General features: G+C 44.6%; 1 long non-coding RNA gene across 1 annotated transcript in view; it reads right to left on the bottom strand.

The window, feature by feature from the left end:
• Positions 1-24,918, bottom strand: part of LOC141092216 (uncharacterized) — a 73,493-nt gene extending 48,575 nt beyond the window's left edge. Inside the window, exons 1-2 of the long non-coding RNA XR_012232709.1 lie at positions 24,356-24,918; positions 7,141-7,299 (exon numbers count right to left, since the gene is read on the bottom strand). This is a non-coding gene — a long non-coding RNA (uncharacterized lncRNA). The remainder of the gene's footprint in view (positions 1-7,140; positions 7,300-24,355) is intronic.
• Positions 24,919-25,939: the final 1,021 nt, after the last annotated feature.

Below are 25,939 nucleotides of genomic sequence, written 5' to 3' on the forward strand. Positions count from 1 at the left end.
GAATCCAGCACTAGGGTGAGATGAAATGCTTATTATAAATTAACAGCAACATGTAGGACATTTTAGAGTGGTGTAGATAGGAATCCAGCATCAAGGTAATATTAACACTTAATAGAAGCATGGAGGCTATTATACAGCAGTAATGAGCAGTATATCTGTGAATCCAGAACTGGAGGGAGATTATTATTATTATTATTATTATTATTTATTATAGCGCCATTTATTCCATGGCACTTTACATGTGAGGAGGGGTATACATAATACATACAAGTACACTAATCTTAAACAATACAAGTCACGACTGGTACAGGATAAGAGAGGACCCTGCCTGCAAGGGCTCACAATCTAGAAGGGATGGGTGAGGATACAGTAGGCAAGGGTAAAGCTGGTCGTGCAGCAGTTTGGTAGATCGGTGGTTACTGCAGGTTGTGGACATGTCGGAAGAGGTAGGTCTTCAGGTTCTTTTTTAAGGTTTCCATTGTAGGCGAGAGTCTGATATGTTGTGGTAGAGAGTAGGGGGGATGCGCGGGAGAAGTCTTGTATGCGATTGTGGGAAGAGGAGATAAGAGGGGAGTACAGAAGGAGATCTTGTGAGGATCGGAGGTTTTGTGCATGTAAGTAATGGGAGAGGAGGCCACAGATGTATGGAGGACTCAGGTTGAAGATGGCTTTGTATGTCATGGTTAGGGTTTTGAACTGGAGTCTTTGGGTAATGGGGAGCCAGTGCAGGGATCGACAGAGGGAAGAGGCTGGGGAATAGCAGGGGGACAGGTGGATTAGTCGAGCAGCAGAGTTTAGAATAGATTGGAGGGGTGCGAGAGTGTTAGAGGGGAGGCCACAGAGAAGGAAGCTGCAGTAGTCAAGGCGGGACATGATGAGGGTATGGACTAGGGTTTTTGCAGATTCTTGGTTGAGGAATGTACGGATCCATTAAATATTTTTGAGTTGAAGTCGGCAGGAAGTGGAAAGGGCTTGGATATGTGGTTTGAAAGAGAGATTGGTGGCAAGGATAACCCCGAGGCAGCGAGCTTGTGGGCCTGGAGAGAGTGGGAAGCCGTTTACTTTAATGGATAGGTCCGTTGGGGGGGGTCACGTGAGATGGGGGAAAGATGATTAATTCTGTTTTGTCCATATTAAGTTTTAGAAATCTAGCGGAGAAGAAGGATGAAATAGCAGACAGACATTGAGGGAATCTGTTTAGTAGGGAGGTGATATCTGGTCCAGAGATGTAGATCTGTGAGTCATCAGCATAAAGGTGATACTGAAAGCCATGAGAGGGAGATAAACACTTACTAGAAAACAGCAACATTAACAATGCTATAGAGCAAAACTGATTAGTCTGGCTGTGACTCGAGCATCAAGGTAAGATACATACTTACTAGAAAGCAGTAGCAACATGGAGGCCATTATGATGCAGTACTAAGTAGTGTGGCTGTGAAGTCAGCATTGATGTGAGATAACCACTTTCTATAAAGGAGCAGCAACGGGCAGGACACTTTTGAGCAGTAATGAGCTATGTAGCTGTGAATCCAGCTATGGGGTTAGATAAACATTTACTACAAAAAAGCACTTGGTGAGTATCTTTGTCTCCCTTTCTGATCATCCAATCTCCTGCTTTCCCTTGCCAGTTTGTCTTATTTGGACCAAGATGGATTTTATCTCTTTTTCAAAGCTCAGAAAGCAGGAGGAAGAGAAGAAGTTGGTCAAAAGTGAAGAAAGAAGCAGATATTTCTCCTGTTTTAGTCCATGAGATAAATCTGACCTGGTGATATGAGGGTCAGGCATTCAGGGCCAGAATTAGGAGCAGGCATACCAGGCAGCTGCCTAGGGACTCTGCTCCTCCAAGGGTCCACAGGCAGTGCCATGCCGCTAATAGTGGCACATCACACAGCCGCTAAGGGGCCCATGATTAAGAGGGGCCCCCTGCACCCCTGCATCGCGCATTCAACTTTTTGGCTTCATAGATGACGCTCCCTCTTCAATCCCTACCCTTCTGCCTCTGACTCAGGGTGTACCAGCAGTGGAGTTGAGGTGCTCTGCAGAAGCCAGAGCAGCGGGGGAACAAGGAGGAGAGGTAAGTATTGTGTGTGTGTCTGCTGCACTATACCGTGTGTGGGGGGACTGCACTATACTGTGCATGTGGGGAGCTGCATTATACTGTGTGTTGGGAACTACACTTTACTGTGTATGTGGGGGACTGCACTATACTGTGTGTGGGGGCTGAACTTTACTGTATGTGTGGGGCTGCACTATACTGTGTGTGGGGGTTTGCACTATACTGTGTGTGGGGGCTGCATTATACTGTGCGTGTGGGTGACTGCACTATATTGTGTCTTTATTTGTGGGGGGGCTGAAATATACTGTGTGTATGGGGCTGCATTATACTCTGGGGGTTGCATTATACTGTGTGTGTGTGGAGCTGCATTACACTCTGAGGGGGCTGCATTATACTCTGAATGGGCTGCATTATACTGTGTATGGGGCTGCATTATAATCTGAGGGGGCTGCATTATACTGTGTGTATGTGTGTGGGGGCTGCACTATACTGTGTGTGGGGGTTGCACTATACTGTGTGTGTTTTGGGGGAGGCTGCTTTATACCGTGTACATGTGGGGGCTACACTATACTGTGTGTGTATTTGTGGGGGAGGGCTGAATTATACTGTGTGAGTGGGGAGCTGCATTATATTGTGTCTGGGGCTGCATTATACTCTGGGGGGGCTGCTTTACACTCTGGGGGCTGCATTATACTGTGTGTATGGGGCTGCAGTATACTCTGAGGGGGGGTGCATTATATTCTGAGGGGGACTGCAGAATACTATATGAGGGGGAATGCAGTATACTCTGAGGGGAGCTGCATTATAATCTGAGGGGGCTGCAGAATACTCTATGAGGGGGCTACATTATATCGTTGGTGGGGCTGCAGTATACTCTGACAGGGGCTGCAGTATATTCTGAGGGGGGCTGCATTGTACTCTGTCAAGGACCATGGTCAGCGCATTATACTATATAGGACCTGCATTACACTGTATTGAGGACTATCTGTCCCCATCATTCTTCCTCAGCCGGAGTAAAGAAGCCGGAAACAAGCATTGAACGACTTCAATATTGTCGATCACAATTGTTTATCGGCCTGAACGCAGCACATGTAACTACAACAGAAATGTTTCTGTGCTATGTGCAATATGTGAGCATTGGTGGCCCCGCTTTACACTTTTGCCCAGAGCCCCACTTTGTCCGAAACCAGCCCTGCAGGCAGCTTACAGTTATCAGAGTCCTCTCTTACAATGAATGGACATGTCTGCCTAATTACATAAGTGTTTCCATTCAATGACAGTAAATACGAAGAACAAATCCAGAAAGTAATTTGGGATATGGTATACTTTTTTATACTATACAAACACATTTTTTAATTTCTTGAAACCAAGATATCCCTTTAAGGAATCAAAATGAAGGAAACAACTAACAAGTGTGGATGATAATATAAAGAATGACAGGTATTTAAAGGGAAACTCCACACAAAATCTAAATTTTATTCTTCAGCTTTTTTTCAACATGTCACAGCCTCTCTTCTATTATTTTGGCTTATTAGTTAACGGAGCCCTATCTTAAAGGGGTTGTCGTAAATGGAAAATCCATGGTTGTGCTTTATTAAGTCATGCATATGCCATACAGGACAATCATGTATTTCTCTACAAATGCTGCTTCCATATTATGTGGATAGAAGCCTCAGCCTTGGCATGGAATAGTTAATCACGGTGGGAGAATTCTTTGTACTTTAGTATTTCATTTTCTATGTCACTCTATCGGCAGGTAAGTGATTCCGCCTTTTACCTGTTGCTTAGCAGTGCTCAACCTTAAAAGAGTTTTATAAATATATGCCATTGTCTTGTAGCGATGTTCCCGCAGCAGTGACCGGGCTCGCGACCACCCTGCAGTGACTCTGAAAAGCCTGCAATGTACATTAAAGGCAATGCAATCAAGCCACAGCTAAATCTTCTGCCCCCGGTGCCAGTATGTGCCTCGTGTATCGTCTGCTCACCCACAGATTAACCCTTTGGTGCTGCAGCTGTTCGCTGGAAATTCATTTTTTCGGCTTTTTTCATCAGTTCTCAGCCGGAAGCTCCCGGATCCTGATATTTCTTTTGCTCCAGTGCTTGTGCCGCTGGTTTCATAGGAAGAAAAGCCCTTATTTTTTTTAGCGTTAGTGATTAACGCCATCGCCTTGTTTGATTATATTTTTTACTAAGGCGATTAAACATTCTCTACAGAACTTTTCTCTGTTAGAGATTTCCTGCGAATTGCAATGTTACAAAGCTGCCAGTTGCCCTGAAAAGATGTGTGTAACACTCTGAGGTTTCCTACAACTGTATCCAACACTTTTCAAGCTCTTTAATGCAGTCTTAGTAATGTCCAAGTGACCGCACAATAGAAATGGTTAGTAACCAGTAATAAATATAAGCATATTTAATAACACAGCGAACTGACAGAGAGCGCAAAAATATACCTTTTGAACATTTGTGATCAGGCAGACCAGTCTGTGCAGAAGACTAAGGCCGGGGTCACCCTTGCGAAAAACTCGCACGAGCCTCGCGTCTCAATACCTGCCACTGCCACCGACACTCAGACCGGAGCACTCAGCTGCATAGAAATACATGCAGCCGCACACTCCGGTCCTGAGTGCCGGCGTTAGTGTCGGGTATTGAGATGCAAGACTCTTGTGAGTTTCTCGTTAGTGTGACTCCAGCCTAACTCAAACTGACGGTGTCGCTGTCAGAGGTAACATCATCCTGCTGTGATGAATTGACTGATGTGCTATATATTCCATAGTGTATTTTTACCACCTAAATTTCGGTAACTTCTGAACTGGCCGCTGTAGCCCGCAGACTCTAAGGCTGCTATTTCGCCGTGAATTACCATGGTAAACATCAGGACCACAAAATCATGATCTCAGGGTGCCAATGGGGATAAAGAGGAAGCCCCCACACTCAGTTAACCATTTATATGATGTAGACACTATTGACAGCAGCATCTAAAGGGTTAAACGGATATGGACGGTGCAAACACTGATCATGGCTGATGCAGCAAGTTGTCAGCTATAGTGTACAGCCGACAGCTGCTGGACTGTCACCTGTAAGGGGATGCTAGTCTCTTATATCTCAGGTCAGTAAAAAGACGTATTGGCGGTCATTAAGGGGTTAAATTATTATCTGCCTCAATTATTCCACCTTTGACAAAAAAGACGTAGCAAGAAATGGTAAGTAGGTAGAAAGGTAGGTAGGTACACATACAGACAGCAAAATGTCGCAGCTGGACACAGTATAGGTGTAGCGTGTATGATCACACTAGAATAGTAAATCAGATGTCTAAAAACTGAATATGTACATATATATACAATATAGGTGCACATCCGAAAAGCCAGCATCAGTAACAGGGCACTGTATTCATGTGGCATTTATGGATGTAAAATTTCACTAGTAGAACAGATGTGCAAAAAAATTGTTTGCAACACTCACACTTTGTGAGGAAGACAGTCACAATTTCAGTAAATGTCTGGATTTTAAGAATTCTCATTTGTTTTTTTTAAAATACAAAGATTGCAAACCCAAAAACACAGTACAATCACTAGTAACAAGCAAGCACACAATCTCTCACATTGACTTCACATTTTTTTTTATGTAAAAAAGTATTGTGCTGGCTTACATGTACTGCTGCCTTCAAGTACATTAAGAAAAGGAAAAAAACATTGTAATTTAAAGCAACAGGACAGTCGAAGCTCCATCGCATCCCTGATCAATCACAAAGTCTGGCACCTCTCCTATCTCATTGTCAATTGAATATTTATGTTATTCCCAGACTACTACACTCATCATGTTTAGTGATGTATCTGTACAACATGTTGCTATCTGGAGTAATTGTCCAAAGTTTCAGGGCCTATCTCTGATGCTGATCTCTGAGCTCTAACGTCCTCTCACTAACACGGCTGCTGCATTCCCTGCCTTGGCTTTTATACTGGCTGACAGTCCTTTCTGATTAGCTGCACTATGCTATGTGATTTAACAGCAATAATGAAGAAATGCTGGCGTAAGTCAAGAGGTCCAGACCACTGGACTACAGTATGTATAAAATAATAAATGGCAGTACTCCCAGTTCAAAAAGGTAAACAAAATAGTATTTATTCCAAGCCTATGTATGACTTGAAAAAGGCTCATTGCCAGAGCCGGAACATTGTGTATAAAGTCCCATTTTTCACCTCTCTGACAGGGGAGTGCTGCCATTCATTATATTATATACATTGTGACTTAATTTGCCCATAACACAAGATTCGCTTCTCTCCAGTCCCAAACATAGTTATTGTGTTTTTTTTACTCTTCTTAGTGTAAATGAAGGGCAGCACAGAGACTCCTCGCACAGGGGAAAGGTTGTAACAGTGTGTCGAGGGGCTGATGTGGACTCAGGTTGCTCGAGATTCTCAGAACACTATTTTAAGTCTCTGAATCTGTAACCTACCATAAAATCAGCACACACTCTCTACTGAAATACTCTGTGCTGCTGTGGGACACTGCTCCTTACACCATGTTTTCAGCCTGCATTCGGGTAATATCCGATGCAGTGCGATGTTTCCGATAGACATGCATTGGTGCGTGTGATCCGATTCTCGCAGCCATTTGCAGCACGCTGCGATTTGTTTATACCTGCCGAATCGGCATGAGAAAGTAATCGCAGATGTGATCTGCCTCATAGTTTAACATTGGGCCCAGTTTATTCTTATTTTTATCTGATTGCACTCTTCCAATTTCATCATTAGTGTGAGCAAACCCTAAAACATTCCCTCCTGCGCCTCAATCAGGTAGGCAGAGTACAAATTAGTATAAGGAATGAGCAATATATTATTCTCCCACTAGGTGGCGCTTCAGAGAGCTGCTCTTTATAAATATATACATATAAACATAATAAGTAAATACCCTGCAGTAATTGTATTGATGTGGTCTACCATGGCTGCATTAAGTCGGCTGGTGGAATATTACCTCTGCACAGCACCCCATGTGGTGGGACATGGTACTAAAAAGGTATATAAACAGACCCGTCACCCCAGTCCACCAGCAGGTTATCAATACAGAAACGACAATCTTTTTATTACCTGTAGCTATTTTCTTTGCATCTTTCTTCATCCTCTCTGTTATCAGTTTGTCAGAGTTTCACAAATTGCTTTTAGCAAAACCAACTCAAAGCTTTTCCTGACCCGACCTGCACATCCTCGTCACACAATAATGGAAAGCGTGGGAGTTTATTGTATCACCTGGGAATACAGTACAAAAGTAAAAAAAAAAAACAGTAAATTCAGCTATTAAAGTCTAAGTAGTGTATGTGCATCCTCTGAAAGTGCAATATCATATCTCATAATGCATAAAAGAGCAGGTATTTATGTTGTAAGGGGACCCCCAGTTGTAGGACATATTGCACTCCTCATGGGTGGAGTTTAAACAAGATCTGGGGCTCTCACACATTGCAATAACTGTGTAGAAGAAATATATTTTACAGATACCCCACATGAGGCGCTAGTATGCATTAAAACTGCTGCTATACTCTCACACCTTGTGATGAGTGTGCAGAGGTGGAGCCAGATACATGATAATACTGCCCATCAGGAGCTAGTATGCATTAAAACTGCTGCAGTACCCTAGCAGATTGTGGTGTTTTTGCAAAAGAGGAGCATTTTACAGGTTAAAGGAGTTGTCCACTATTCGGGCAACCTCTTCTGAATGCTTGTTTCTCACCCAATAAAATAATAACACATACCCACCTCCAGTCCCAGTGCCGTACCAGTGGTGTTGGTGTAGTAGTAGTGGAGCTGATGGTTTGCTTCCTGACACTCTAAAAGGTTAAATGTATTTGATGTTCATGTATGTTATAAAAGGGTAACACTCACCGGGGCTGCAGTTAGCTTAGACAGGGTTAACTGTAATGGCCAGCACAGTTTGGGCTGAGAGTTTGTGTCAAGTACAGGAAGGGACAGAGTCAGTGAGTGCCGAGCAGTGACAAGCAACAGGCTTAGCACAGGGTCCTGCTAGAGACAGTGTGAGTTCAGAACCTCGGGGCAGTGGATTGCCAGAGAACCCCTCTGCACGAGTCCCCTTTTGATGGCCTAGGAACCTTGAGATAGACTTTGGGGCCCAGGGGCAGCCTCCTTCTGTGAAGCTGCAGGAGAAACTGTACTCAAACTCTTAGAGGTGGAGTGAGATGGAATCCAGATATACTGCTAGAAAACGAGAAGATCCCCTAGAACACGAGAAGATATTAAAAGGAATGTTCTACCTATACCGAGAAGAAGGACTGAAGTTGTGTCCGGTACCTGTGGAAAAGAAGACAACCCGTTGGCCCTTATCCTCTACACCTGCCTGTAAATATTGCCAAGCACCAAGTAAAAGTTTGCTTGTTTTTATCAACCTCATGTCTCTTGGATTGATTGCTACCCTGGTTGTAGAAGATGGATTCCTGCAGACAGAAGAGGCCCGCGGCCATATACAGTAGTAACTGTGATGCCTCCCCATACAGCAGCACACCGAGACTGGGACACAAGATGACTGTAGGATTTCAAAGTGAGTGGGAACAGAAACTCGCCCAAGACTACCTCGCTCGTGCATCTTACATTTGCACTGGATCTCCCAGGGTTCACACGTGATATTATTATGTCACGCGATCCCTGCAGCTAATCAGTGCTGGCTCCACTCATGTCACACAATTCCTGGGAGAGCCAGTGCCTACACTGCTGGAATTGTGCCGGCATCATAGGCAAGTATAAGTGTTATTAGTTAATTGGGGGGAAACATAGGGATGAGAAGGTGTCACCTGAGTAGTGGAGAACCCCTTTAATGCCACCTAGGATGCATCAAAACTGCTACAATGTCCTCTTACTTGATGATTGTGCAGAGGAGCAGCCATTCTCATGCTAATACCACCAATAAGAACTTGACAAAACTAAAACCCTAGCTGGGTCCTTCAACATTTTTATGGCTGTAGAAGGGATGACTATCACAGATTATTACCACCAATCAAGAGCTGTGTTGCACTGGAATTGCTGCAGTATCCTCGCACACTGTGATGGCTGTACAGAGGAGCAACCCTTCACAGGTTAATACCGCCCATGAGAAGCTTGCATGAGTAAAAGCAGAGCTTGGTCTTCCAACATTTTAATAGCTACGGAAAGAGGATTATTCACCAGTTCTTACCACCCATGAGGATCTAGGATGCATTCAAAATGTTTAAACAGTGTTATGGCTATTACCCACGAGGAGCAGGATACATTATAACACCTGCTATAACCCCATCATAGCTTTATTAATGGTCATTTAGAATTCATCAAAACTACAGCAGTGCTGTCACTGTGTGAAGTTTGTGATAGCTTGTACATTTTGATGAAGAGGAGCCAATCACAGGTGAATACCATATCTGAAAAGTTATGTTGCGTTGGAAATGCTGCAGTGCTCTCGCATATTGTTATGGCTGTGAAAATCCGGAGACCTTTACAGGTAGTTATTCCCATGATAAATCAGTGTGAATAAGGGGCTCTACTACATTTTGAAAATGAGGAGCTTTTGCTAAGTTAATACCACCCATGAAGAGCTAGGATGCATCAAAACTACTGCTATACTCTCACACATTGTAATGTCTGGGCAGTGGATGAGCTCTTCATAGGTCATTACTGCCCAAGAGCAGGTAGGATACATACAAAAGTTCACTGCCCTCACATATTGTGATGACTGTTCAAAGGAGAAGCCTATTATGTGATGAGGTGTAGAGAGCGTCAAAACTGCAGAACCAACACACATTGTGATGGCTGGGCAAAGGAGTAGTTTTTACAGCTGATTACCACCCATTATGAACTAGGATGCATTAAAGCATATTATGAAGCCTCCAATTCTGTGCAATTGAGGAGCATTTTACATGTTTATACTGCAAATGAGGAGCTAAGATGCCGTGGCAAATTGTGATTCCTGTGGAGAGCCTTCAACACCACTTTTAATACCACCCAAGAGGAGCTAGGTTGCATCAAAGCTGCCATCATACCCTTGCACATTGTGAGGCTTGCGTAAAGGAGGAACCTTTTAAAGATGATTACGGCCCATGGGGAGCTAGGATGCATTTGGACTTCTGCAGTACTTCGACACATTATTATGTTGTGCAAGTGAAGAGCCTTTAGAAGATGATTACCACCCATGAGGAGCTAAGATACATTTGAACTTCTGCAGTACCCTCACACATTATTATGCTGTGCAAATGAAGAGCCTTTTAAATGTGATTACTGCCCCTGAGGAGTGAGGATACATCCAAAATGCTCAGTGAGCATTCCGATTGTCACAGCTTACGAAGTATTGGCTTATGGAAATATGAAGGCACAAATCATATAGTGACATCTATCAATAGGATTCTTTTACATGTTAATAACCCTGTTAAGGAGATGGTATAAGCCAGTGCTGAGCTGGTACCATCCCACAGTGAGAGAGGTGAAGCATACACTGAGTGCATGGTCAAGGACCTGAATACCTATCTTCTTGGCTATGCACCAGACATGGAACATGATGCACTGTGCACCTAGAGACATGGAGAAGGCTTTAGATATTAATACACGAGCACAATCCTACAATCATTTGTATCATAGATACAGCTGGATATAATGTATTTCCGAGTAGCTGAAGACTCTCTGGTGTCAGTTTAGCGTTACACGTTAGGTCACAGATAGAGGGAATTATCTTTCCAGCTTAATCCATTTACATTCCTCCTCTAATAAGCTTTTTATAACACCGGTGTTTAGGGCATAGGATTTATTCTTCTTGACTAAAATGCAATAAACCCTGTAGACTGATTACATTCATCTTTAAGGAGGGCATATAGATTCTTTCATCTGGACTGCCTGGATTGCTATTCTAATTAAGAACAGATTTGTTTGTAAAACTCCTGAATGTAACGCACATTAAAATCATTTACATGAATGATAGAGAAGCCGACATTGTATGTTGTTACTCACTGCACTCATTAGAAGCTAATTAGCCGAATTGCCGGCTAAAAACAGCCACACCGCATGCAATAAACCGACGTCATTGACTCTCGTACAAATGGTAATTACATTGTAAATAATGACACTAATAGGTGGCGGAGCCGAACTTGTGAGAAAGAGGCCATTGAGAAAAAACAAGGTTGATGTGATCGTAGCGCTGTGGATGTCAGGGGTATCTCCACACACTCGCCGCTCCAAGGAGTCAAATATTCAGCAGAAGTGGTAAAGTGGTAGGACCATTCTAGCTCGGTTCTGGTAATTACAGGGGAGAAAAAATATTTAGTCATACATCAATTGTGCAAGTTCTCCCACTTATAAAGATGAGAGAGGCCTGTAATTGACATCATAGGTAGACCACAACTATGAGTCAAAATGAGAAAACAAATCCAGAAAATCACCTTGTCTGATTTGGCAAGAGTTATTTTGCAAATTATGGTGGAAAATAAGAATTTGGTCACCTAAAAACATACAAGATTTCTGGCTCTCACAGACCTATAACTTCTTCTTTAAGAGGCTCCTCTGTCCTCCACTCATTACCTGTAGTAATGGCACCTGTTTGAACTTGTTATCAGTATAAAAGACACCTGTGCACACCCTCAAACAGTCACACTCCAAACTCCACTATGGTGAAGACCAAAGAGCTGTCAAAGGACACCATAAACAAAATTGTAGCCCTGCACCAGGCTGGAAAGACTGAATCTGCAATAGACAAGCAGCTTAGTATGATGGAATCAACTGTGGGAGCAATAATAAGAAAATGGAAGACATACAAGACCACTGATAATCTCTCTCGATCTGGGGCTTCATGCAAGATCACACCCTGTGGGGTCAAAATGATCACAAGAACAGTGAGCAAAAATCCCAGATCCACACGGGGGACCTAGTGAATGACCTGCATAGAGCTTGGACCACCGTAACAAAGGCTACCATCAGTAACACACTACGCCGCCAGGGTGTCAGATCCTGCAGTGCCAGGTGTGTCCTCCTGCTTAAGCCAGTACATGTCCGGGCCCGTCTGAAGTTTGCTAGAGAGCATTTGGATTATCCAGTAGAGTATTGGGAGAATGTCATATGGTCTGATGAAACCAAAGTAGAACTGTTTGGTAGAAACAAAACTTGTCGTGTTTGGAGGAGACAGAATGGTGAGTTGCATCCAAAGAACACCATACCACTGTGAAGCATGGGGGTGGCCATATCATGCTTTGGGGCTCTTTCTCTGCAAAGGGACCAGGACGACTGATCCATGTACATGAAAGTATGAATGGGGCCATGTAGAAGACTATTGGGAGAATGTCAAAATATTGAGATGAACTTTTGTTAATGACCAAATACTTATTTTCCACCATAATTGGCAAAATAAATCTTGCCAAATCAGACAAGGTGATTTTCTGGATTTGTTTTCTCACTTTGACTCTCATAGTTGTGGTCTACCTATGATGTCAATTACAGGCCTCTCTCATCTTTTTAAGTGGGAGAACTTGCACAATTGGTGGCTGACTAAATACTTTTTTTCCCCACTGTATGTCATCAGAGAATTATTAGGATGCTTTGTGCACGCTGCACTGAATCACAGACTGGGTGGCAGCACGGCACTGTACAGATGGAGCAGATATTATTGCCATCTGATACTTTGTGACAACATGTCTTTGACTAATTTATAATTGTAAAATGTTGTATTGGAGACCCAAGAACTTCAAGCAGCGTGCTCAATGCATCCTAATAATTCTCTGATGACTCAGTCGTCGTACGGAGATTGGATCGGTGACAAGCGCAGATTCGATCTCCATTTGGTTGATGGAGACCTCGCTGATGCTCCATGGCCGCTTCACTTTTTTTACACATACAAATGATTTTGCCTCCAGAGCAGCAGAATTATATTTGCTGATATGATTATTCCCGGACGAAAGGTGCAAGATTGAAATCAACAAATGTAATAAAGAATCAGTAGATAGAAATGTAAATACAGAACGAGAAGAGACATATGACCTTGCTTCTTTGTGACAGGAGCATTCTGCAGAGTAATGGAAAAGTTGTGTATGGAAACATAAACAAATCGCATATAAATTTGCATACTCTTCAGTTCTCAGGATTTATCAGGTTAATAGCACAAAAGATAAAGGAAATTAAAAATTGATTAGTCTTTCCTTTCCCTTTGTCTTGAGTAACACGTGTGAGAAAGTTGAAAGAGTGCTGAACATGAAAATCACTGTGCCACACACTTTGTAGTGGTTGCTCTGGATACTGCAATTCAGATGCTATTGAAGTGAATGTAATCTGAGCTGCAGTCCCAAGAACTGCCACTACACAGTGTATGGAGCTGAGCTGAAGTACCGAGAAGGGCCACTACACAGTGTACGGAGCTTAGCTGCAGTACCGAGAACGGCCACTACAGTGTATGGAGCTGACCTGCAGTACCGAAAACAGCCACTACATAATGAACAGAGGCTAACTGCAGTACCGAGAACGGCCAATTACACAGTATGTGGAGCTAAGCTGCAGTATAGAGAACGACCACTACACAGTGTACTGAGATGAGCTGCAGTTCTGAGAACGGCCTCTACACACTGTAGGGAGCTGAGCTGCAGTACCAAGAATGGTCACTACAAGGTGTACTTAGCTGAGCTGCAGTTCCAAGAATGGCAACTACATGGTGTACTGAGCTGAGCTGCATTTCCATGAACGGCCACTACACAGTGTTCAGAGCTGAGCTGCAGTACCAAGAATGGCACTACACAGTGTCTGGGAGTCTAGAATAGGCTGTCGGAGCATAGAAGAGTCTGGATGGGACGAAGATTTAACTAGAGGGGACAGGGAAATCAACAGAAGACAGTGGAGTCTAGAGGGCACAGAGTAGTCTTGATGAGGCAGAAAAGTCTAAGTGATAAGGGGGTCTGAAGGGGACAGAGGTTTCTCCAAATTGAAAAAAAAAGCACTCAGCCAGGTGAAATATTCATAGGGCAGAAGAGAGAATATACACTACTGTTGGCGAATTGAGACAGAAATATAACAAAGGTTGACCATTTCCAAAATAAAAATATATAACCAGGTCACTAATATTTTGACCCCCATGAGGCCTGAGGAGCTTCTAGGTGACCACCATCAGATTATGAGTTACTTCTCCTGTAGGAGACGTGTAGACTTCCTTCCTTTGAGTCATATCTGTTTTTCTCATTGGTCTCCGGAGTGATTTATTTATCGGTCATCTTCCAGAACATGTTCTCTTTCTTTGAGGGATTTCCCGGATCTCCGATTTAGTTGTGAAGACTCCTCCGCATCTCAGGCCAATGCCCGCTACGTATGAGACAAGATACAATAATGTTCATTGGGAAGGTCTGGTGTTAGGACAGTGTATTGTAATTATAACGTGGTAATTGGCTGTCAGAGTTATCGCCCGTGTTATTGCCACTATTAAATACTAGACGAGCCTTAAAAAATGGAAGACATTGATCTGTTTATTGTGATGCACTAATTAACACCAAACTGACAGAAACAGAAGTTTATAACGAGATTAGGTGGGTTGTGATTTTCAATTATCTTTGTGTTCGCGGAAAATAGCTGAGAAGTGAGGATGGATAAATCCTTCTAAAGAAACGTGTAAGCTATAAAAAAGGAGGCGAGGAAATTACATTCCCTCATGAAAACCAATCTGGGTAGAAAAGGAAGATAAAGTTTCCATTATTCCATCATTCCGCACTTGGTGGCACACTAGGCTTCCTGGATCTTCTAGGAATAATTCTCTGAGGTTTCCCATTAGGAATAACGGAGGAAAATATCTCCAATTCTTCTTTGTTACTGGGTGTAGATATCTCCCTTGGTCTCACTATGGTTGACTTTAACCACCAAAGACTGAGGCTTGTGATTGTCCAATTATTGTTATGGCTGAGACAACAGTGAAGAACACAAACCTCGAGACAGAAAGCCGACACCACCAAATAATCCATCTACTAAAGAGGTGCATGGTCTACATTAAATAGAGTCCATACTAAAGACACAGTAATGGTTTGCTAGGACGAAGAAGCATCTTCCTTCACTTATCTGCAGCTACACAGGACAATAGCCAGAGTCAAAAGAAAAACCAGAACAGAATCATCAGGAAGAGGCAAAAAGACAATAGCGAAGATGTCATAAAAACAATATCCTACCCAATATCTACTATCACAGTCTTTGTGTTGTATCAGAGCAATGGAAAAACTGGCGTTATGTAGAACGATGGTGAAAGGGGCATGGATTTAGTAAAAACAGACTTCTTATAATTTATATATTTAATTACATATTAATGCATTAATCCAATAATCAATATCCATCATCTTACTACATCTATTAATTTCTCCATTCATTTTTCTATACCCAATTTACCAATCCACCCATCCATCATCCATTGATCCATACATCTCTCTCAACTATAGATTTCCCTTCCCATCTGTCCATTCATACACACTGATCCATTCACCCAATGACCAGTCCACCTACCTGCTCCTATCCATTAACTACCCACTATCTGTATGTTCATCCATCATCCATCCAGTCACCATCAACCATCCATTCATTCTTTCGTTATTCCACACACCTTTGCACCCATTTACCCAACAACCAGCATACGTTGATCCTCAGCATCCAATGTGCATGAATCCATTCATCCATCCACTATTCATCAATCCATTCATCAATTCACTATTAATTCATCAATCCTTTTGACCATCAACTAATCCTTTCATCCAAACATCCATTTATCCATTCACCCATCCACTTTCCAACCTATCCATCAATTCACTAACCATCAACACATCCTTCCAACCACCATAACAACCATCCATTCATACATTACCCATGAACTAATTTATTTTTCCATCCATCCAACCCAGCCATCATTTAACTATCAACTCATCTTTTCACTCATTTACCATCCACCATATTCAACATCCATCCATTTCTTATAAACCTGTCCATCCTTTGACCATAAAGTCATCTATCCATCCATCCACTCATCATCCACCATATACATATCCATCTACTTCTCAGCAACCTATCAATCCATTTATAATCAACTCATCCATCCATATATCCAACTAACCATCCATTCTTCCACTTACCCATCCAATTACCATTAACCCATCCAACCATTCTCCATCCATCCATCCATGGCTCTGTAGAATGATTAGTTGAAACCCCCCAAGACCCAGCCTATATACCACCCAGAGGTGGGCAATAAACCACCTGGTGGGACCTGTAGACCACACAGAGGGGTCTGTGAACGACGATCAGATGTCAGTATACCACCCCAAGGTGCTTGTATACCAGCTAGAGAGGCCCCTAATCCATCCGCTCACTTTTCATCCACTATATACCCCATCTATCTACCCCACATCAATCCATCCATTCTCAATCAACCCACCCTTCATTTGACCATCAACCCATCCATGAATTGATCCAACTAACCATTGATTCTGCCACTTACCATCAACCCATCCAATCATTCTTCTTCTAGCCATCCATGGTTCTGTGGAATGATTAGTGAAAAAGCCCAAGATCCAGCCTGTATATCACCCAGAGGTGCCTGTACAAAACATGGAAGGTATTGTATAACTTCATCTGTAGAGACCTGTATACCAGCCAAAAGTGAATACACAGTACCCGGATTGGCCTGTATACTAAATGGAGAGGTCTGAACACCACAGTAAGATGCCGGCAAACCACCCAAAGGAGGCTGTACACCACCACCATGGTGTGGAAGGGCCTGTTCACCATCTGGAGGTGCCTATATCCCATACGGAAGGGCCTGTACACCACCCGAAAGTATATATAAACTATCTGGAGTTGCCTGTCTACTACACACGTGGTCAATATTGTTGGTACCCCTCGTTTAATGACAGAAAAACCCACAATGATGACATAAATAACTTGAATCTGACAAAAGTAATAATAAATAAAAAATCTCTGAAAATGAACAAATGAAAGTCAGACAATGCTTTTCAACCATGCTTCCACAGATTTAAAAAAAAAAAATAAATAAAACTCATGAAATACGCCTGGACAGAAATTATGGTACCCCTGAAATAATGTGACAAAAAGGACATGTTAAATCAAGGTGTGTCCACTAATAAGCATCACAGGTGTCTACAGTGAGTGGGTATAGAGGGCTACAGATACTCACTGTGCTGTTTGGTGACATGGTGTGTATCACACTCAACATGGACCAGAGAAAGAGAAGGAAAGAGTTGTCTCAGGAGATTACAAAGAAAATGATAGACAAACATGTTAAAGGTAAAAGTTATAAGACCATCTCCAAGCAGCTTGATGTTCCTGTGACTACAGTTGCACATATTCTTCAGAAATTTAAGCTCCATGACACTGTAGCCAACCTCCCTAGACGTGGCCACAGGAGGAAAATTGATGACAAATCAAAGAGACGGATAATACAAATGGTAACAAAAGAGCCCAGAAATCTTCTAAACAGATTAATGGTCAACTTCAAGCTCAAGGAACATCAGTGTCAGATCGCGCTATCTGTCATTGTATGAGCCAAAGTGGACATCATGGGAGAAGACGAAAGAGGACATCATTGTAGAAAACAAATCATAAAAAAGCCAGACTGAATTTTGACAAACTACATGTTGACAAGCCACAAAGCTTCTGGGAGAATGTCCTATGGACAGATGAGACAAAAATGGAAATTTTTGGCAAGGCACCTCAGCTCCATGTTTACAGATGAAAAAATGAAGCATATCAAGAAAAGAACACTGTCCCTACTGTGAAACATGGAGGAGACTTATGTTTTGGGGCTACTTTGCTGCATCTGGCACAGGGTGTCTAGAATCTGTCCAGGGTACAATGAAATCTCAAGACTATCAAGGGATTATAGAGAGAAATGTGATGCCCACTGTCAGAAAGCTTGGTCTCAGTCGCAGGTCAACAGGATAATGACCCAAAACACACAGCTAAAAGCAAACCAAGAATGGCTAAGAGGAAAACATTGGACTATTCTGAAATGGCCTTCTATGAACCCTGACCTAAATCCTTTTGAGCATCTTTGGAAAGAGCTGAAACATACCCTCTGGAAAAAGCAACCTTCAAACACGAGACAACTGGAGTAGTTTGCTCTTGAGGAGTGGGTCAAAACACCTGTCAAGAGGTGCAGAAGTCTCATTGACATTTACAGGAACCATTTGATTGCAGTGAGTGCCTCAAAAGGTTGTGCAGCAAAATATTAAGTTAAAGGTACCATCATTTCTGTCCAGGCGTATATCATGAGTTTTATTTAAAAAAAAAATTCTGTGGAAGCATGGTTGAAAAGCAATGTCTGACTTTCTTTAGTTCATTTTCATGTATTTTTTATTTATTATTACTTTTGTCAGATTCAAGTTATTTATGTGACCATTGTGGGTTTTCTGTCATTAAATGAGGGGTACCAACAATTTTGACCACGTGTGTATATGGAGAGGCCTCTAAACCACCAAGAGTGGTCTGTCCACCACCCAGAGGGCCTGTCCCAAAGGTGCCTATATTTCATAGGGAAGGGCATGTACACCACCAGGGAGTGACCTCTATACTATATGCAGAGGCCTGTGGACTACTAGGAGGTGTCTGTCTGCCACCCATAGTTGCCTGCAAACCGCACATAGGGGCTTGTGCACCACCTGAGGGGGCCTGTACACCAATTGGAGGAGCCTGTACATCACCTGGAGTGGCGTGCACACTACCTGGAGGGGCCTGTACACCACCGAGAGAGCATGTACACCAACTAGAGGAGCCTGTACACTAACCAGAGGAGCCTGTACACCAACCAGAGGAGCCTGTACGCCACCTGGAGTGGCCTGCACACCACCTAAAGGGACCTGTACATCACCGGGAGGGCATGTACACCAACCAGAGGAGCCTGTACACCAACCAGAGGAGCCTGTACACCACATGGAGTGGTCTGTACACCACCTAGAGGAGCCTGCACACCATTTTGAGGGCATGTACACCAACCAGAGGAGCCAGTACACTAACTAGAGGAGCCTGTACACCAACCAGAGGAGCCTGTACACCACCTGGAGTGGGCTGCACACGACCTGGAGGGGCCTGTACAGCACCCAGAGGTGCCTGTGTGTGGCGCCCCTGAGGCTCAGCCACCACAGAGGTACTGCACCTCCTCCTGAGGTGTGATGCCCCACCATCCAGGTAAGTTGGGGGCTCCTGACCACGCTCCAACAGTCGCACCCCACACAACACAGTAGTTCAGCAAAGCCACATTGCGGTTCCTTGCTTAGAGAGTAGCAGAGCACCTTTGGTGGTTCCCTGCTTGGAACACGAAACGTGCTGGGAGGCGGGTGGAGTTGAGAATACATAAAAGAGCGGGAAGGTTTAGGATTACAGGTCAGTCTGGGAGAGGAAGCCACTCAGAGAGGAGTGAAGAAAGAAGATCCCTGAGAGAAGGATGGAGGAAGGAGGTGCTGCAGCAGACCTCAGTGACCTGGGTCTGCTGACACGGGAAAGGAAAGAAGGAGAAAGACATTGAACTGAAACCTGATCTTCCATAAGAGAGAGAGAACGAAGGAGTAAAAGGGAACAGAGGAAGTGGGTTAGGAGAGAACCCTGCCTAGAAGTTCTAAGTGCAAGGCCGGGGCCCGGTCCCCGAGGTTGTATGGACTAATGGTCCTGCAGCAGACACCGGTGGAGTAGTGGGCTGTAAATGCACTACTCCCATCTAAGACTTGGGGGCACAACAGCAACTTGGATAGTGAGCCGGGACTCAGGAGTAGAGAGTCCCCGAAGCAGGCTACAGCTGTCTGCCGTACAAGTAGAGTTCTTGGGAACATCTGTCAGGAGAAACTCCAGTGTAACTCAGTACTAGGAGTTCTTCACACTTAAAGGTGCTATAAGAGGAGACATTCAGAAAGGTACATGTTGGCGGAGCGTTGGAAGGGAGCAATCCATCGGACCGGGAGGTTGGTTGAGCCTCTGACCCGGAGGACACAGTACGAAGGTGGGCACCTGTGTGTACTACAGACTGTGAGTAAAGCTTTGCAACTACAAGCCCTGGTGTCCTCCATTGATTCTTGCGCCAACACAGCCAGCACTGCTACCTTTGGGTACCAGCTTCTACACCGTTTGTGCCTCTCCTCTAACTCTACATCTACACTGCCCTGGGGCTACAGCTCCACCTGTGGGAAGCTTCACCATCTTGGCTGCAACACACCACCAGCCCCAGAGGAACTGCAAGCAGCGTCAGCTTAACATCTCACTTGCCGAACACCACAGGTGGCGTCATGAACTATTCTCATTCCACCATTGAATTGCCCCTATTAATTGGGTGCCAAGGGCCAAGGACCGGGTCACCACTGCTGTGACAATCCCCTCTGAGAGACCGGCCCGGTACTGAGTACCCCACGGCCCTGGGAGGGCGACCCATGTGCACCACACAAAGGAATCTGTACACCACCTGGAGGGGCCTGTAGACCAACCAGATGTGACTACACACCACCTGAAGGGACCTGGATACCACCTGGTGGGGCCTGCACACTAACCAGTGGAGTCTGCACACCACTAAAGAGGCCTGCACACCACCTGGAGGGGCCTGTATACCACCTGGAGGGGCCTGTAGACCACCTGGAGGGGCCTGCAGACCATCCAGAGGAGCCTGCACACCACCTGGATGGGCCTGTATTCCACCCAGAGGAGCCTGTCCACCACCTGAACGGACCTGCACACCACCTGGAGGGGCCTGTAGACCAACCAGAGGTGCCTGCACACCACCTGAAGGGGCCTGGATACTACCTGGTGGGGCATGCACACCAACCAGTGGAGCCTGCACACCACCTAAAGAGGCCTGCACACCACCTGGAGGGGCTTGTGTACCACCTGGAGCGGCCTGTATTCCACCCAGAGGAGCCTGTGCACCACCTGAACGGACCTGCACACCACCTGGGGGGGCCTGTAGACCAACCAGAGGTGCCTGCACACCACCTGAAGGGGCCTGGATACTACCTGGAGGGGCCTGCACACCAAACAGAGGAGCCTGCACACCACCTGGAGGGACCTGTATTCCACCCAGAGGAGCCTGTTCACCACCCAGAGGAGTCTGTAAATCACCTGGAGGGGCCTGCACACCAACCAGAGGAGTCTGTACATCACCTGGAAGGGCCTCTAAACCACCCAGATGGCATGTACACCACCTGGAGGGACCTATATACTATCCGGAAGGGCCTGTACATCACCTGGAGGCTCATCACACAGATCAAGATCTCCAGGACGAGTCTCCATCGTGGCACGGCATGCATTTTCTGTCTGCTCATTATTACAGAGACAAAGCTCCAGGCGTTTATAACATTTAGAGATTATAATTAATTTTTCAGAAAAAATAAGTCGTTTCTGCCTAGATAAAAATAAATATGAATTAATCACTTGCTTCAAATACTAAAAGCGCCAGGAGGATTCTCTGTCGCAATCTGATTGTCTGCATGGACACTGCCACGTCTCTGCGGGTCGCCCTTGATATGGAAATAGGATATATTTTACTGGGTACATATTGTGTTCTTCTTAACCACCTTCTTTTGTTCTGCTGAGTAAAAGATCAGAGAATTTCCCGCATTCACAATTTCCAGCACTGATTCTTTGTGTTACAAAATAAGAAAAGATCTCAGATTTATAAATGGATTAATCAGCGAAGCAGCAGAAGAAATGTGAGAATATTTACCAGCCACAGACATGTAAGTGATGTGCTGCATCAGCAGCAGCTCTGCAGTATGAGTGCTGGCAGGACAGCAACGTATCAGGTCAACGCATCGCCATCTGGAGGCTACAAGCTACAGGGGAAAGAGAAGAGTGTCCTGGGGACCCGAAATATCAGCTCTGACCCGTAGTGTGACTCTGGTACAAACACCACCAAGGAAGCGCTTGCTACATGGTAGATTTAACTATTAAAATATCTACACAAGTATCAATCATCCATGTGTCTAATTATCTGTTTATCTATCTGCCCAGCGTTCACTGACCTTTCCCAAAATGGCGCCAGTGACTTTGAAAGTCACTGTGCATGTGCAAAATCACATCACACCTGCCTTGTATCCTGACATGTGCAGGGGGCTAATACGGCGGTTTTGTTATATAGCTGTCCCTGTGACCTATAGGGGGTGTCATCTCAACTACATTTAGTTATTGTGATTTTCCACCTCCTATTTACCAGCATAATTAACACTACTGCACTACCTCTCTGCACTGTGGAACTGTAATCCTTTCACTTACAGGCATGTGCATATGGTCATATATCTGTATATTGTATATTTGTGGTGCCCCTGAGGGTCCAGTCGCCACAGAGGTACTGCACCTCACCCAGAGGTGTGGTACCCCATGACCAGGTAAGGTGGGTGCACCCGACCAGACTCCAACACCCACACCCCACACACACCAGTAGTGTAGCAGAGCACCCTTTATGGCTCCCTGCTTGGAACACGAAGGCGGGAGAATCCTAGGATAGAAAGTGAGATCAGATCCCTCTGAAGGAGGGAAAGCAGAAGGACGTGTCTACAGCAGCTCTACTGCTTAGAGGCAGCTGGAAGGATTGGAAGATTGGAATACAAGGGAAGCTCCCTAGGAAAGAAGGTTCTTCTAGGACACGGCTGGAGCAAACTCCCCGTGGGTCCCTTATTCACGCTGACTACAGGTCAGGTGGAGGGAGAAACTGGTCGCAAAGGGAACGGCCCCTAGCCTAGATCGCATTCTTCTGGGTGCCACTAGCAAGCTGACAGCTTTGGTTACTTTATGGACCAACTCCCCTACCACAGTTAGTCCAGCTGAAAAGGCGACTGTATAGAGTCACAGAAACGGTGAGGCATTGTTTGAACAGGATTCGCAGCTGCTGGCCCAGAACGATAACTGTGAAGTGCTGGAGTGGAAGTAAGGCGGGAAAAGCAGCATATTGTTTGGAGACAGCCAGGAAAGGCACACACTGACAGGGAAAGCATTTCATCTCATCTGGGAGGTGGCTGGACCCCTCACCTGGAGGACACAGCACCGAAGCGGGCCTCTGTATCGCGAGCAGAACTGTGAGTAAAGCCCATTGAACTACATGCACTGTGTCCCCCGCATTCTTTCTGCGCCACTGGTCCAGCACTACTACATCTCCCTTCTACAACAACTCACTATCTTCCAACTCATCTCTACTGCCCTGGGACTACAGCTCTACCTGTGGAGGGCTTCAACATCTCAGCTGCACCGAACATCTATCCCAGAGAAGCAACACCGCAGTGCTGGTCAATCTGACCAGAAACCACAGGTGGCCTCACGAATCACTACATAGACTTTATCCCCATTCAATTCAACTCCTTTTACATGACCGCCTGAGGCCACGGACCGGGTCACAGCCACTGTGACATTTCCCATTGACGTCAACGGGCCCGGTGCCGAGTATCCCACGGCCTCTGGGGCGTGTCATATTCACCTTGTTTGTGTGTTTTTAGGCATTTTTGGCGATATTGTATAATCACCTTCCTAATCAGTTTTCATGAAATTCATCCAATTTTCTTGGAAAGTCAAAAGCAGCTGAATTTCTGTTAAACAAAAATAAGAAGCAGAAAAAATTCAGTATTTCCACAACATGTGAACACGGCCTAAATGACCAAGCAAAGTGGATGTGATTTCATGAAAATTGCGCCGTTGTTGCATTTGAAGACGCTGCTGAACTCGGCAGATTTGGTGTATTTTTTTCTCCTCTATAGGCTTCTGTGTGGAGCCTGAAAAAAACACAAGTAGAAAAAAAATTGCCATTGTACTTTTAAGTGCAGAATCAAAGCTTTTCTGTACTATATAAAATAATTGAGACCACATCTGCACAAAACGCATCAAATAAGGGGAAAAACGCATAAAAGAAATGCAGCAAACACGCAACAGTCAGAAAAGATTGTTATAGTGTAGTGTGGTGCAGAAAAAGGCAGCATTTATGCTACTGGAGTGCCCGCCAAGCCTGTGGGGTACTCGGTACCGGGCAGTTCTTAAAGGGGAAGTGTTCCGACAGCGGTGACCCAGTCCATGGCCCTGGGCGTCCAATGAAAATGTTCAATAAAGTTTTTAGGGGATGATTTAAAAGGGAATTAGTTCGTGACGCCACCTGTGGTAATTGGCAAATAAGGTGTTAGCCGACGCTGCTTCAGAGTCCGCTGGGGCTGATGGTGATGCAGCAGAGTTGTTACGGCTCTCCAGAGGTAGAGCTAGGCCCCAGGGCAACTGTATTTGTAAGTGATGAGATGATGATGGTGGTTGTAGTTAAGGGCAGATGGAATAGCAAACAAATCTGAGGACACAGCGGGGTTGTAGTTTCCTTTACCTTTATGGATGTACAGAATTGCAGACCGGAGCACTGGTTACAGGTGACAATGGAGGTCCAGGCAGCCCGTAGCAACTCAGGATCCACTCAGGCAGGTGGGTTGGAGGCCTCCTTACTGCGCTGCTCTATTTGAGGTACTTGCTGCCTAAAGCTCTGCTCAGTCCTCTGTTCCTCTCACTGTCTGTCAGAAAATGTTACCCGCATGGCAGGAAGCTTGAGCCTTTCACAGGTGTCGCTCCTCGCTCTAACCTGCTGCTGTGCCTTCAGGTGTGTGATGGGGGCCAGAAGACCTGCAATCTTCTACCCTCCAGATTTAGCTGATGAGACCACAGTGCTCTGCAGCCACGGACTCTGGTGTCCAGTTCTAGCGCTGATCTCTGGGATGAGCGTGGTCACAGCTCCTCTTCCCAAGCTTCCCTATACTTTTCTCTTTCTCTCTGACTAAGAATGCACTCCAGTCTGGGGACAAGCTCCTCACTCGTCCAGTTCCCAGCACTGACTGAAACTCTAACTAACTTCCTCCTCCTGACCAGAGAGAGCAGCTCCCCTGAAGTCAGGTTCAGAGCTCCCTGTGCTGACTTGGAGCAGGAACTGTGTTCCATGCTATGTATACTTGGCCAGGGGATTCCTCCTTGCTTTGGGCCTGACATCACCCTCTGTGAGGGAGGCAATGCCTTTGTAGCAACCGGACTCCTGGGGTGCCACACTATGTGTGAACACGGCCTCAGCGTTACATTTTGATTGATTTTTTATGGGTTCATTGAAAAAAAAGGACAATGATGCAATTTTTAATGCCATTTACTGATCACGGTAATCACGTCTGTTATTTGCTGATTTGTGAGTTTTTTTTGTTTTAAAGTGCATTAAAATTTAATTGTTTTTAAATATTTTTTAGTAATTATTCAAGAAGAAAAAAAATATTGTTTTTTTTATTTTCCCTCTAGAATACAATAAGATAAAAATGCGCTGCTACAGGTGTGTGAAAAAGTCTTTGACCCCTTCCTGATTTCCTATTCTTTTGCATGTTTGTTACACTTAAATGTTTCAGATCACCAAACAAATGTAAATATTAGACAAAGATAACACAAGTAATCACAAAATTCAGTTTATAATGAAGGTCTTTATTATTGAGGAAAATAGAAATCTAAGGCTGTGTGCACACATTGCGTTTTTTTTGCGTTTTTGCGGCGTTTTTCCGCTGTGCAATCTCCGCGAAAACGCAAAGAAAGCGCATCCCATGCAATCCTATGGGATTCCACATTGCTGTGCTAATGCTGCAGATTTTTCCGCTGCAGAATCGCATAGCGGAAAAATCCGCAGCATGCTCATTCTTTTTGCGGAATCGCGGAGATTCCGCACCCATAGGATTGCATTGAAACGCTCACTTTATGCATGTGGATATGCCCACCATGCGTAAAGTGAGCGCTCAATGTGCAGATGTTCTTATTGCTCAGCAGCGGTTTCCATCTTGGAACTCTGCCATCCAGGCTGAGGAGACTCTCCTCCAGGCCCTGGGTACCATAATCCTGTAAAAAATAGATTAAAAATACTCACCTTCTGATAGCCCCCGGAGACCTCCCGCCT

Source organism: Dendrobates tinctorius, unplaced genomic scaffold, assembly GCF_039654945.1.
Source record: "Dendrobates tinctorius isolate UK_male_01 unplaced genomic scaffold, ASM3965494v1 ptg000058l, whole genome shotgun sequence".
Lineage (NCBI taxonomy): Eukaryota > Metazoa > Chordata > Amphibia > Anura > Dendrobatidae > Dendrobates > Dendrobates tinctorius.